The following is a 16,570-nucleotide window of genomic DNA, read 5'->3' on the forward strand; positions in this document are numbered from 1 at the left end:
TTAATATGTATTAAATACCAAGGGACATTATATACTAATCTGCTCTTGATTCTGCTACAAAATTATGTTCATAACACTCTGTAATTTTTTTGTAAATAAAATTCTCTATAAAAATCTCTAGCTATTGGTAATATGGAATATTTTTATAGATAGACTTTTTCACAGGTAAATTAAGATATAGGACTCAAGCTAAACTAAAGAATTATAAACCTATTTAGCATCAGTTTTTCTAAGAGAAATTTATGTGTGCTTTTATATTTTTATACTGTATAGTATTGAAGTTTTTTGCTTACCTTAATTACTTCATTTTTTAAAAATGAGCAAATAGTATTCTATATATTCTGTGTCCTGTAAAAAATATAAGTACTTTTGTATTTTAGAGAATATAACTTAGTTTTAGAGAAGCATTACCTATAAAATACCTTTCTAGAACACTCCTGTTGTATGGGGAAGGAATGAGCAACTTTTTATTTCTCCAAGTTACTGGAAAGAGGAAAATAATGGTTCTTGCAGTGTAGGCCTGACAACAATTCTTCAAAGTGGTACTATTGTCTGTGAAGTCCTTTGTGTTGCAAATTACAGACTAGAGTAGATAAACACAATAAACAACTTGGTTATTTATCTGGCAAGTCTTGTTTTACATCCTACTTTATTAGCCCAGGCTTCTTACATAACAAGATTACTTGCCTACTTTTAATTTCAACTACAAAGTAACTTATACTAGAATTAGTCTTGATTTATAATCCATCTGAATTTACAGCCTTTTAAGCTTTTTGTGGTTTTGAATGTGTTGTAAAACATGTTTCAAATGCAGAGAACTTTATCTCTATTTTGACTTTTCAGTGATTTAAGAAAATTTACATCTTAGAATTTGTTATTTCATTGACTCTTAAGTATGATACTGATTGAGTAGCCTTATTTGGGATAAGGGCTATGTTTCAGACTACAAAGTATTTTTTGGAATATTTTTATAGACTTTTACTGGCTGAACATCTCTAATTCAAAATCTAAAATCTGAAGCATTTCAAATGCTAGAGCATTTCAAGTTTTGGATTTTTGGATTCAGGATGCCTAGCTTGTAATATCTTTTTAAATTAATCTTTTTTTTTAGTTGTAGACAGACACAATACCTTTATTTTTATTTATTAGTTTTTATGTAGTGCTGAGGATTGGACACAGTGCCTCATGCATGCTAGGCAAACACTCTACCGCTGAGCCACAATCCCAGCCCAAGCCTGTAATATCTTTTTTTAAAACTTAATTAATTAATTAATTTTAATTAGGTATATATGACAGCAGAATGCATTTTGATTCATCGTACATAATTGCAGCACAACTTTTCATTTCTCTGGTTGTACACAATGTACACGATGTAGCATCACATGATATGTGCATGTACCTCTGGTAATGATGTCCATCTCATTCCACCATCTTTCCTGCCCCTGTGTCCACTTCCCATTCCCTCCCTCCTCTTTGCCCAATGAAACTTCCTCCATTTTTCCCATGCCCCCTCGCGCCCCTATGGATCAGCATCCATTTATCAGAGAGAACATTCGGCCTTTGGTTTTTTTGGGATTGGCTTACTTGATTAGCATGATATTCTCCAACTCCATCCATTTACCTGCAAATGCCATAATTTTATTCTCTTTTAATGTTAAATAATGTTGTATTATGTATATATACCACAGTTTCTTTATCCATTTATCTATTGAAAGGGCATCTCGGTTGGTTCCACAGTTTAGCTATTGTGAATAAGCTCAAGCCTGTAGTATCTTAAAGTAGTACCTCATTCTAATTTTCTCATTCCAAATACTGATGTTGGCATAACTTAAAAATAAAAATTGGTTTTAGTCTACCATGGAATTACTTTGCTTTTGGTTAGTGTGTTGGCCTAGATTGATGTGGGAGATATCATGTCACTCTTTGGTTGGAAATTCAATATGGTGGCATAAGAGCCTATTTAATATTATGCTGTATTTTATTTCATTATACCTTTGTATTAATATTTCCTACTCTTTTGTTTTTCCCTTGGTTTACTTTTTGGTTATTTAGTTTACTTTACTTTTAGTTTACTTCTCTGCTGCCTTTACCAAGAATTTTATTTTTCAGTATACAACTTCTTCTCCCAACTTATTTTCTGATAACTGCTAATAAGTGATTAATAATAACTGTATTAGGAATGATAAATTAAATGGAACTTTTGGTGTTTGTTAGTGAAAACATTAAAAATGTGGAATTTTTCTTTTCTTTGGTAGGGTGAATGTGCTGGCAATTGAAGCCAAGGGCTCAAGCATGTTAAGCACATGCTCTGACATTGAGCTACAGCCCCAGCCTAAAAATTATGTAATGCTTATGCTTGCAATGTCTGTATAGACATTATTTTTTTTCTAAAAGTTTATATGAGTATGCCAGTATACTGACAACTGCCAAATGCAGCATGCCAAATACTCTGTGATCATTGTTAGATTTTTTTTACATGGTATCTCAGAAACTTGAATTAGTAAAGTAAAAATTGAATGTTATTAGCTTATCTTTAATATTTTTAGAGTTTTGTCTAGTTTGTCTCCTTATTTTGGTTACCCCCCTATACACACACACACACACACGCACACACACACACACACACACACACACACACCTTTTAGCTTGTAGAGATAAAATTTTAACTTACTTTCTGTTATATAAAAAATAAATGTAGACATTACCAAAAAAGCTGAAATTTCCTCTGATCACATTTCCTATGTAGGTTCCCTATACTATGAAGTTACACTTTTTGATACATGCTATTATTTTTCATATTTTATGATGACGATTCTGTCCTACCATTTGACTGTATCAAGAATGTTATAACATCCATGTTAATAAGTCTTGCTTTGTAATAATCAAAGGGCCAATTTGCATAATTGTGGATTGTTATAAATCTGTTCACTCCTGGTAAGAGAGAAGATAAAACAGAATCATGTAAAATGTTTGGTTAGCAGGCAGAAAAAATGAGAAATGCAAATAAGGAAGAAAGAAATAATAGCAAGGCAATGAATAGAAAACAATAAATATAGCAGATAGTTATCTATATTAATCACTTTAAATGTGGGTGGTCAAAATACACAGAGATAGAGTAAATTAAAAAAAAAGAATCAACTGTATGTTTTGTACAAGACAGCCACTTTAAAAATACATATAAAGATACAGATAGATTAAAAGTAAAGCAATAGAGAAAGATGTACCAAATATTTGGGACTGAACGTTTGTGCCTTCCTCAAATTCATATGTCGAAGCCTTAATATCCAGTGTGGATACTATTGGAAGATGGCACATTTGGAATGTAAATTAGGTTAAATGAGGTCATGTCAATGGAGCATTCATTTAATGTCATTATAAGAGCAGAGATTTGCTCTCTCTGCCATGTGAGGAAACAAGAAGGTAGCTATCTACAAATCAGGAAGAGAACACTCATCAAAAACCAACTATGTTGGCACCTTGATCTCAGATTTCTGCTCTTTAAAAATGTGAGAAAATAAATTTTTGCAGTTTGAGTCATGCTGTGTATCATATTTTGTTAAGGAAGCAAAGGCAGATAGATACATCCTGCTAACACTAATCAAAAGAAAGCTGGTGCCCAGTGCAGTGGTGCATGCCTGTAATCCCAGTGGCTGGGAGGCTGAGATAGGATTGCCAGTTTAAAGCCAGCCTCAGCAATTTAGCAAGGCCTTAAACAACTCAGTGAGACCCTGTCTCTAAATAAAATACAAAAAAATGGTCTGGGGATGTTGTTCAGTGCTTGAGTGCCCCTGAGTTTAATTCCCATTACCAAAACAAAAAACAAAAAGAGAAAGCTGGAATAGCTATATTAATTTCATACAACCTCAAGCAAGGAAAATTATTAGGAAATTACAAGAGGCATTGCATAATTGATAAAGAGGTCCTTAACAATTTTTAAGATAGATACACAAAGTATGTCTCAGTCTACAATGGAATCAAATCAATAATGAAGATAACTGGAAAATGTCAATATCTGAAGATTAAACAGGACACTTCTAAATAATACATGGTTCAAAGAAGTCTCAAAATATACTTTTGATTAAATGAAAATGAAATACAACTTATCAAAATTTGTAAGATGCAGCAAAAGAGGGAAATTTATAGTACTGGATGCAGATACTAGAAAACATGAAAGATCTACAATTGATAATCCAAACATCCACCTTGGAAAGTTAGAAATAGAAGACTAGATTAAGTCCAAAGCAAAAAAATGAAAGTAGAAATCAATGAAGTTGAAAACAGGAAAATAATAGGGAAATTCGATGAAAAGATAAATTCATAAACCTCTTGCCATTTAAACAAGGAGAAAAAAGAAGAAAAAGATTATTAATATCAGAAATGAAAAGAGGGACCATCACTGCTGATATGAACATTATTAAGGAAGATTAAAGAAATATTATACTCTATGCCCATCAACTTGATAATATAGACAAAGCAAGCCAATTCTATGAAAGAGAATCTACCAAAACTCAAAGATAATACTCTGCATAATCCTATGTAAAGGAAATTGAATTGATATTAATTGAGCTTCCAGAACAAAGCATTTATCCAGATGGTTTTACTAGTGAATTCTACTAAGTATTTAAGGAGGAGGTAACAATTTTGTGCAATCTGTTCCAGAAAACAGAAGCAAAGGAAATGCTTTCTAACTCATTCTGTGAGGCCAGCGTTACACTGATACCAAAACCAGAGGATGAGAGTGTAGCTTAGTAGTAGAACACGTGCCTAGCCTGCAGGAGGCCCTGGAGTTGATCCCCAGCAGCACTAGTAAATAAATAAAACTAGATAACAATATAAGTAATAACAAGTACAGACCAAATTCTCTTCATGAACATAGATGCAGATATCCTCAAGACAATATTAGCAAATTGACCCCAAATGTAAAACAACGAAATTATACACCATGGCCAAGCAAACATTTATTCCAAGTTTGCAAGGCAGGTTCAACAGTCAAAAATCCATTAATGTAATTCACATAAACTAAAGAAGAAAAATCACTTGATCACACCAATAGATACAGAAAAGCCACTTACTAAAATCCAACACCCGCTTGTGATTAAAAAAAAAAAAAAAAAAGAACATAGGCATCTTTCTCCACTTGATGACGAATATGTACAAAACTCTACACACTTAATGGTGGGAAACTAGATGCTTTTTCTGAGACCAAGACTAAGGCAAGATAACCTCTCCCACCATTTCTGTTCACTGTCATACTGGAAGTTCTTACAAATGCAAATAAGATGAAATCCCAGGAATCAACACAAAAATCTATTGGAACCTATATCCAATTATAGCAAGTTTGCAGAGGGTATGTTTCTAATATATTTAATTGTTGTGCTTATATATTTTAATATATATGTCAGCAGTGAATATTTAGAATTCAAAATTTAAAACTTCATTTACCTTACCATCAAAATGAAAAAATGAATATGCAAGTGTATAAATTTGAAAATATGAATAATATATATATGTATATATATATATATATATATATATATATATATATATATATATAAGAAAAACTACAAAAGTCTCATGAATGATCTAAATCAATGGAAAGATATTCTATCTCCATGGATATGAAATTTTTTATCAAGTTATATCTTTACTTGATTTATAGATTGAATGCTATCTCAAAAAAAAAAGAGGATATTGATACACTCATTCTAAAGATCCAGAATAGCAAAAGATCTAGAATGGCTGTCAAAATATTAAAGAACAAAGTTGGAGGACTGATAATTACTTTGACAGTGACTTTTTAGCTACAACACCAAGTTTGATCCATGAAAAAAAATTGCTATTGCACTTTATTAAAAACTTCTCTGTCAAAACCATTATTAGAATTCAAAAGAAAAAAAAGACTGGGAGAAAATATTTGAAAAACAGTTATTTTAATCCAAAATATGTAAAGAATTTCAAATCAGAAATAAGAAAACAAACCAATTAAAATATTCAAGATCACCAAAGCAGATATATAGATGGTAAATAAGCATGGAAAAGATCCTCAATATCATATGTCATTAGTGAACTATGATTAAGATAATTAGTTACAACTACATACCTATTACAATGGCTAAAATCCAAAACACCAAATGCATAAGAGATGTGGAGCAACAGGAATTCTTCATAGCTGATCGAAATGCAAATAGTAAAGCTAATTTGTATAAGGTTGGCAGTTTTTTACCAAGCTGAACATTCTCAGTATATGATCCATAACACTGGATAAATGAGTTGAAAACATATCTATATAAAATCCTTCATAGTAATGTTTACAGCAGCTTTATTTGTAATTGCCAAAAACTGGGAGTAACAGATGTTCTTTAATAGGTAAATGGTAAGAAAACTGGATAGTAGAGGGAACTGGGACCAAAGACAGAGCAGGCCCAGCAGCCTGCTGAGGGGCAGAGCCGCCCCCTCCCCCTGCGCCGGCATAGTAGAGAGAACTGGGACCAAACACAGAGCAGGCCCAGCAGCCTGCTGAGGGGCAGAGCCGCCCCCCACCCCCCTCGCCTGCCAGGTAGGGGAAGGGTGACCACCAACAGAAAAGGCCCAGTGGCCCAGGGCGGGACAGAGCTTCCAATCACTCCTGCAAGGTAGGCGGGCCTGCGACCCACCGGCAGAAGAGGAGCAGTCGCCTGCTGAGAGGCTGAGCCGCCCCCTCCCCCTGCGCCAGCATAGTAGAGGGAACTGGGACCAAAGACAGAGCAGGCCCAGCGGCCTGCTGAGGGGCAGAGCCGCCCCCCACCCCCCTCGCCTGCCAGGTAGGGGAAGGGTGACCACCGACAGAAAAGGCCCAGTGGCCCAGGGCGGGACAGAGCTTCCAATCACTCCTGCAAGGTAGGCGGGCCTGCGACCCACCGGCAGAAGAGGAGCAGCCGCCTGCTGAGAGGCTGAGCCGCCCCCTCCCCCTGCGCCAGCATAGTAGAGGGAACTGGGACCAAAGACAGAGCAGGCCCAGCGGCCTGCTGAGGGGCAGAGCCGCCCCCCACCCCCCTCGCCTGCCAGGTAGGGGAAGGGTGACCACCGACAGAAAAGGCCCAGTGGCCCAGGGCGGGACAGAGCTTCCAATCACTCCTGCAAGGTAGGCGGGCCTGCGACCCACCGGCAGAAGAGGAGCAGTCGCCTGCTGAGAGGCTGAGCCGCCCCCTCCCCCTGCGCCGGCATAGTAGAGAGAACTGGGACCAAACACAGAGCAGGCCCAGCAGCCTGCTGAGGGGCAGAGCCGCCCCCCACCCCCCTCGCCTGCCAGGTAGGGGAAGGGTGACCACCGACAGAAAAGGCCCAGTGGCCCAGGGCGGGACAGAGCTTCCAATCACTCCTGCAAGGTAGGCGGGCCTGCGACCCACTGGCAGAAGAGGAGCAGCCGCCTGCTGAGAGGCTGAGCCGCCCCCTCCCCCTGCGCTGGCATAGTAGACGGAACTGGGACCAATCACAGAGCAGGCCCAGCGGCCTGCTGAGGGGCAGAGCCGCCCCCCACCCCCCTCGCCTGCCAGGTAGGGGAAGGGTGACCACCGACAGAAAAGGCCCAGTGGCCCGCGGCGGGACAGAGCTTCCAATCACTCCTGCAAGGTAGGCGGGCCTGCGACCCACTGGCAGAAGAGGAGCAGCCGCCTGCTGAGAGGCTGAGCCGCCCCCTCCCCCTGCGCCGGCATAGTAGAGGGAACTGGGACCAAACACAGAGCGGGCCCAGCGGCCTGCTGAGGGGCAGAGCCGCCCCCCACCCCCCTCGCCTGCCAGGTAGGGGAAGGGTGACCACAGACAGAAAAGGCCCAGTGGCCCGCGGCGGGACAGAGCTTCCAATCACTCCTGCAAGGTAGGCGGGCCTGCGACCCACCGGCAGAAGAGGAGCAGCCGCCTGCTGAGAGGCTGAGCCGCCCCCTCCCCCTGCGCCGGCATAGTAGAGGGAACTGGGACCAAAGACAGAGCAGGCCCAGCGGCCTGCTGAGGGGCAGAGCCGCCCCCCACCCCCCTCGCCTGCCAGGTAGGGGAAGGGTGACCACCGACAGAAAAGGCCCAGTGGCCTGCGGCGGGTCAGAGCTTCCAATCACTCCTGCAAGGTAGGCGGGCCTGCGACCCACCGGCAGAAGAGGAGCAGCGGCCTGCTGAGAGGCAGAGCCGCCCCCTCCCCCCCGCGCCTGCAAGGTAATCGGAACTGAGACCACCATCAGAACAGGTCAGACCTGCAACCGAGAGACAGAACAGGCCCAGTGGCCTGAGGAAGGGTAGAGCCGCCCCCCCCCACGCCTGCAAAGTAGGCGGACCTGCGACCCACTGGCAGTACAGCCCCAGAGGCCTGCAGAGGGGCAGTGCCGCTGCCTGCGCCTGCAAAGTAGGCAGAACGGCGACCACCGACAGAACAAGCCTAGCGGCCCGCAGAGGGACAGAGCCGCCGCCCGCGCCTGCAAGGACGGCGGACCTGCTACCGACTGGCAGAGCAGGCCCAGCGGCCTGCCGGCGTGGTAGGCACATTGCCCCAATTGGCGGAGGGGCAGAGCCGCCGCCCGTGCCTGCGAGGGAGACTTTGCAACTATACAAGACCAATATAAATATATAGGGGGAAAATTCAATAGCACAACAGTTCCACCAAGAAGAAAGGAACGCGAACAGTATGAAGAGACAAGGAAAGAAAGGACCACAAGCATTGCAGGTCAACTCAACTTTAGAAGAGGTAATAGCTGCAGCTGATGGAATGTCAGATAAAGAATTCAGGATATACATGCTTCAGATGATCTGGAGTCTCAAGGAAGACATCAGACAGCAAAATCAGACAATGAAAGATCACTTCAACAATGAATTACATAAACAAATCCAAGAAGCAAAAGATCAACTATACAGGGAAATAGAGGTTATAAAAAACAAACAAACAGAAATCCTAGAAATGCAGGAAGCAATAAGCCAACTTAAAAACTCAATTGAGAATACTACCAGCAGAGTAGAACACTTAGAAGACAGAACATCAGACAATGAAGATAAAGTATTTCAACTTGAAAAAAACATAGACAGCTCAGCAAGACTGTTAAGAAACCATGAGCAGAACATCCAAGAAATATGGGATAACATCAAGAGACCAAATTTAAGAGTCATTGGGATACAGGAAGGAACAGAGTTTCAAACCAAAGGAATGAGCAATCTATTCAATGAAATAATTCGAGAAAACTTCCCAGACTTGAAGAATGAGACAGAACCCCAAATCCTAGAAGCCTACAGGACGCCGAATGTGCAAAATCATAAGAGACCCACACCTAGACACATTATAATGAAGATGCCCAACATACAGAACAAGGAGAGAATTTTAAAAGCTACAAGAGAAAGGAAGCAGATCACATTTAGGGGTAAGCCAATCAGGATAACAGCTGATCTTTCAACACAGACTCTGAAAGCTAGAAGATCCTGGAATAACATATTTCAAACACTGAAAGAAAATGGGTTCCAACCAAGAATTGTGTTTCCAGCGAAATTAAGCTTCAGGATGGAAGATGAAATTAAAACCTTCCACGATAAACAAAAGTTAAAAGAATTTGCAGCTAGAAAACCATCTCTTCAAAACATCCTTGGCAAAACATTACAGGAAGAGGAAATGGAAAATAACAATGAAAACCAACAGTGGGAGGTAGGACACTAAAGGGGGGAAAATAATCAAAGTGGAAAACAAACCATGTTTAGTAACATAAATAAACAAATATGGCTGGAAGAACAACCCATATCTCAATAATAACCCTAAATGTTAATGGCTTAAACTCACCAATCAAGAGACACAGGCTAGTAGAATGGATCACAAAACAAGACCCAACAATATGCTGCCTACAGGAGACGCATTTGATAGGAAAAGACATACATAGGCTGAAGGTGAAAGGTTGGGAAAAATCATATCACTCATATGGACTTCGGAAACAAGCAGGAGTATCCATACTCATATCAAATAAAATAGATTTTAAGCCAAAGTTAATCAAAAGGGATAAAGAGGGACACTACATACTGCTCAAGGGAACCATACACCAACAAGACATAACAATCATAAATATATATGCCCCAAACAATGGTGCAGCTATGTTCATCAAACAAACTCTTCTCAAGTTCAAGAGTCTAATAGACCACCATACAATAATCATGGGAGACTTCAACACACCTCTCTCACCACTGGACAGATCTTCCAAACAAAAGTTGAATAAGGAAACTATAGAACTCAATAACACAATTAATAACCTAGACTTAATTGACATATATAGAATATACCACCCAACATCAAACAGTTACACTTTTTTCTCAGCAGCACATGGATCCTTCTCAAAAATAGATCATATATTATGTCACAGGGAAACTCTTAGACAATACAAAGGAGTAGAGATAATACCATGCATCCTATCTGATCATAATGGAATGGAACTGAAAATCAACGATAAAAGAAGGAAGGAAAAAGAATATATCACTTGGAGAATGAACAATAGGTTACTGAATGATCAATGGGTTATAGAAGACATCAAGGAGGAAATTAAAAAATTCTTAGAGATTAATGAAAACACAGACACAACATATCGGAATCTATGGGACACATTGAAAGCAGTTCTAAGAGGAAAATTCATTGCTTGGAGTTCATTCCTTAAAAAAAGAAAAAACCAACAAATAAATGATCTCATACTTCATCTCAAAATCCTAGAAAAAGAAGAGCAAAACAACAGCAAAAGAAGTAGAAGGCAAGAAATAATTAAAATCAGAGCTGAAATCAATGAAATCGAAACAAAAGAAACAATTGAAAAAATTGACAAAACTAAAAGTTGGTTCTTTGAAAAAATAAACAAAATCGACAGACCCTTAGCCATGCTAGCGAAGAGAAGAAGAGAGAGAACTCAAATCACTAACATACGGGATGAAAGAGGCAATATCACAACAGACACTTCAGAAATACAGAAGATAATCAAAAATTATTTTGAATCCTTATACTCCAATAAATTAGAAGATAGTGAAGGCATAGATAAATTTCTTAAGTCATATGATCTGCCCAGATTGAGTCAGGAGGATATAGACAACCTAAACAGACCAATATCAATTGAGGAAATAGAAGAAACCATCAAAAGACTACCAACTAAGAAAAGCCCAGGACCGGATGGGTATACAGCAGAGTTTTACAAAACCTTTAAAGAGGAACTAATACCAATACTTTTCAAGCTACTTCGGGAAATAGAAAAAGAGGGAGAACTTCCAAATTCATTCTACGAGGCCAACATCACCCTGATACCTAAACCAGACAAAGACACTTCAAAGAAAGAAAACTACAGACCAATATCTCTAATGAACCTAGATGCAAAAATCCTCAATAAAATTCTGGCCACTCGGATACAAAGGCACATCAAAAAAATTGTGCACCATGATCAAGTAGGATTCATCCCTGGGATGCAAGGCTGGTTCAATATAAGGAAATCAATAAATGTTATTCACCACATCAATAGACTTAAAAATAAGAACCATATGATCATCTCGATAGATGCGGAAAAAGCATTCGACAAAGTACAGCATCCCTTTATGTTCAAAACTCTAGAAAAACTAGGGATAACAGGAACATACCTCAATATTGTAAAAGCAATCTATGCTAAGCCTCAGGCTAGCATCATTCTGAATGGAGAAAAATTGAAGGCATTCCCTCTAAAATCTGGAACAAGACAGGGATGCCCTCTCTCACCACTTCTGTTCAACATAGTTCTCGAAACACTGGCCAGAGCAATTAGACAGACGAAAGAAATTAAAGGCATCAAAATAGGAAAAGAAGAACTTAAATTATCACTATTTGCAGATGACATGATTCTATACCTAGCAGACCCAAAAGGGTCTACAAAGAAATTATTAGAGCTAATAAATGAATTCAGCAAAGTGGCAGGATATAAAATCAACACGCATAAATCAAAGGCATTCCTGTATATCAGCGACAAATCCTCTGAAATGGAAATGAGGACAACCACTCCATTCACAATATCTTCAAAAAAAATAAAATACTTAGGAATCAACCTAACAAAAGAGGTGAAAGACTTATACAATGAAAACTACAGAACCCTAAAGAGAGAAATAGAAGAAGATCTTAGAAGATGGAAAAATATACCCTGTTCATGGATAGGCAGAACTAACATCATCAAAATGGCGATATTACCAAAAGTTCTCTATAGGTTTAATGCAATGCCAATCAAAATCCCAACGGCATTTCTTGTAGAAATAGAGAAAGCAATCATGAAATTCATATGGAAAAATAAAAGACCCAGAATAGCAAAAACAATGCTAAGCAGGAAGTGTGAATCAGGCGGTATAGCGATACCAGACTTCAAACTATATTACAGAGCAATAGTAACAAAAACAGCATGGTACTGGTACCAAAACAGGCGGGTGGACCAATGGTACAGAATAGAGGACACAGAAACCAATCCACAAAACTACAACTATCTTATATTTGATAAAGGGTCTAAAAGCATGCAATGGAGGAAGGATAGCATCTTCAACAAATGGTGCTGGGAAAACTGGAAATCCATATGCAACAAAATGAAACTGAATCCCTTTCTCTCGCCATGCACAAAAGTTAATTCAAAATGGATCAAGGAGCTTGATATCAAATCAGAGACGCGCCGTCTGATAGAAGAAAAAGTTGGCTACGATCTACAGTCGGTGGGGTCGGGCTCCAAATTCCTCAATAGGACACCCATAGCACAAAAGTTAATAACTAGAATCAACAAATGGGACTTACTCAAACTAAAAAGTTTTTTCTCAGCAAAAGATACAATAAGAGAGGTAAATAGAGAGCCTACAACCTGGGAACAAATCTTTACTCCTCACACTTCAGATAGAGCCCTAATATCCAGAGTATACAAAGAGCTCAAAAAATTAGACAATAAGAGAACAAACAACCCAATCAACAAATGGGCCAAGGACCTGAACAGACACTTCTCAGAGGAGGACATACAGTCAATCAACAAGTACATGAAAAAATGCTCACCATCTCTAGCAGTCAGAGAAATGCAAATCAAAACCACCCTAAGATACCATCTCACTCCAGTTAGATTGGCAGCCATTATGAAGTCAAACAACAACAAGTGCTGGCGAGGATGTGGGGAAAAGGGTACACTTGTACATTGCTGGTGGGACTGCAAATTGGTGCAGCCAATTTGGAAAGCAGTATGGAGATTTCTTGGAAAGCTGGGAATGGAGCCACCATTTGACCCAGCTATTCCCCTTCTCGGTCTATTCCCTAAAGACCTAAAAAGAGCATGCTACAGGGACACTGCTACATCGATGTTCATAGCAGCACAATTCACAATAGCTAGACTGTGGAACCAACCTAGATGCCCTTCAATGGATGAATGGATAAAAAAAATGTGGCATTTATACACAATGGAGTATTACTCTGCATTAAAAAATGACAAAATCATAGAATTTACAGGGAAATGGATGGCATTAGAGCAGATTATGCTAAGTGAAGCTAGCCAATCCCTAAAAAACAAATGTCAAATGTCTTCTTTGATATAAGGAGAGTAGCTAAGAACAGAGTAGGGTCGAAGAGCATGAGAAGAAGATTAACATTAAACAGGGATGAGAGGTGGGAGGGAAAGGGAGAGAGAAGGGAAAATGCATGGAAATGGAAGGAGACCCTCAGAGGTATACAAAAGTACATACAAGAGGAAGTGAGGGGAAGGGGAAAAATAATACAAGGGGGACAAACGAATGTCAGTAAAGGGGGCAGAGAGAGAAGAGGGGAGGGGAGGGGAGGGGAGGGGAGGGGAGGGGAGGGGAGGGGGGATAGTAGAGGATAGGAAAGACAGCAGAATACAACAGACACTAGTATGGCAATATGTAAATCAATGGATGTGTAACTGATGTGATTCTGCAATCTGTATATGGGGTAAAAATGGGAGCTCATAACCCACTTGAATCAAATTGTGAAATATGATATATCAAGAACTATGTAATGTTTTGAACAGCCAACAATAAAAAAAAAAAAAAAAGCAAAAAAAAAAAAAAAAAAGAAAACTGTTATATATCTGTACAATGAATATTATTCATCAATGAAAAGAAATGAGCTAGTAAGCTACAAAAACACATGGAAGAAATATAATGTATATTGCTAAGTAAAAGAAGCCAGTCTAAAAAGCTATATCCTGTATGACTACAAATATGTGATTTTTTGGATAAAGATAAACTAAGTAGACAATAAAAAGATCAGTGGCTGCCAGAGATTGTGTACAAGAGAAGGGAAAGTAAAGTATAGAAATTTTTAGAGCAATATAATTGTTTTTATAAAGTTACCATAATGGTAGATGGCTAAAGTTCTTCATTTGTCAAAAGCCAGAGAACTATACAAAACAAACAATCTCAATTTAAACCATGATTATATTAAAGTATCAATATTGATTCATCAGTGAATATCTCCTGGAAGTGCTCTCTGTATGAGGCTCTGGACAAGCCTTATAGTTGTTAGTCAGAACTTGCAGGGGGCTACTTAGTGCTCAATAAGGATTGCCTCTCCTAATATAGAAATAAGACCAAACATATTAGTCATAATAATGAGAACCTGCTGATTTACAAAGTAAAACCTAACTGCAGTTAGGAGACATACCTGAAACAATGATTCAGAAAGGCTCAATAGAGGCATGGGAAAAAGTAAATCAAGCAAATGGAAATCTTTTGCCTATTTTTAAATTGAGCTGATATCTTTTTTTTTCTTTTTAATTTTTTTATTAGTTGCTCAAAACATTACAATGATCTTGACATATCATACATTTGATTCAAATGGGGTTGATGTCTTATTGAGTTTAGGGACTTTTTGTGTATTCTGAATACAAGTCCTTTTATTAAGTATATGATTTACAAACATCACTCCTAGTCTCTAGTATATTCTCTCTCTCTCTCTCTCTCTCTCTCTCTCTCTCTCTCTCTCTCTCTCTCTCGTGTGTGTGTGTGGGGGGGGGGGTACTGGGGATTGAACTAAGGGATATTCTTCCACTAAGCTAATCTTCAGCCCTTGTTGTTGCTTTTTTATTTTGAGATAGGGTCTTTCTAAATTGCCCAGGCTGGTCTTGAACTTGGGATCCTCCTGACTCTGACTCCCTAGTAGCTGGAATTATAGGCAGGCACTTCTGTGCTTAGCTCTTACTTTTTTTGGGGGGATGGGGGGTACCATGGATAGAACTCAGGGGCACTCAACCACTGAGCCACATCCCCAGCCCTATTTTGTATTTTATTTAGAGACAGAGTCTCACTGAGTTACTTAGCACCTCGCTGTTGCTGAGGCTGATTTTGAACTTGTGATCCTCCTGCCTTAGCCTCTAGAGCTGCTGAGATTACAGGTGTACACCTCCATGCCCAGCTCTTTATTTTATTAATGATGTCTTTAAAATAAAAAATTGGAATTCTAATGATATCCCACTTATTTTTCTTTTATAGATTGTGATTTTGGTGTCATATCTAAGAAGTTTGCCAAAACAAGATATGAGACAACATACAGTTTTCTTCTAGAGCTTTATAGTTTTCAGGGTTTTTTTGTTTGTTTGTTTTTGGTCATATGGTGCTGGAGATCAAACTCAGAGCCTTAAGTTTTTTAGGCAAGCTCTCTATCTCTGAGCTACATCCCCAACTATAGTTATAGCTTTTATATTTCGGTATAGGAACTATTTTGAGTTAACAATCTGTGTAAGATGTGATGTAATGAGATAGTTTTAGATTAATCCATAGAATAAAATAAATAGCCATAGTAGTATGATCAAACAAACTAGAGATAATGGATACTTCTTCCTCCATAGTATTACAAGGAATACATGCTGATGGAAAGTTGTATTTAGGAAAGCATCCCAATAATAATCTTGTAGATATGCAATAATAATTTAGCATCCTCTAAAGATGCTAAAATTAGTGGGTGAAAAATCTACAAAGGGAAATATAGTGGCAAAACCTAACAGGTACCATTAAGAAATCAAAGTTAACATTACTGATAGTAAGACATTAATAATATTAGTTCCTTGGCATGATGCACTGAGGAATACACAATGTAATTTCTGTGATATTTTATGATCACACTTTACACACACACACACACACACACACACACACACTTTTGAGGGTGAGTATTGGGGATTAAACCCAGGGCCTCACCCATGCTAGGCAAATGCTTTACCATTGATCAATATTCCCAGCCCTTTATAAACTTATTTTGAGACAAGGTTTGACTATATTGCCAAGAGTGGCCTCAAACTTTTGATTCTCCTGCCTCAACCTCCCCAGCACCTGGGGTTACAAGCTTGTGGCATCACACCTGGCTTTGTGATTTTCTTGCCAAAAATGCAAAAATCTTCTAATTATGAGCAAATATCAGATAAATCTAAATGTACATCATCCTATCAAATAACTGACCAGTACTCTTCATATGTGTCAAGATCATGAAATACAAGGAAAACCTAAGTAACTGTCACAAATTGGAGGAAACTAAAAGAAATAACAACTAATTACAAGTAGAATCCTACAAAATTCTGGAACAGAAAAAGCAGCATTGGAAAAATTGGTGGAC

This window comes from Marmota flaviventris, chromosome 5, assembly GCF_047511675.1.
Source record: "Marmota flaviventris isolate mMarFla1 chromosome 5, mMarFla1.hap1, whole genome shotgun sequence".
In the NCBI taxonomy this organism is placed as follows: Eukaryota; Metazoa; Chordata; class Mammalia; order Rodentia; family Sciuridae; genus Marmota; species Marmota flaviventris.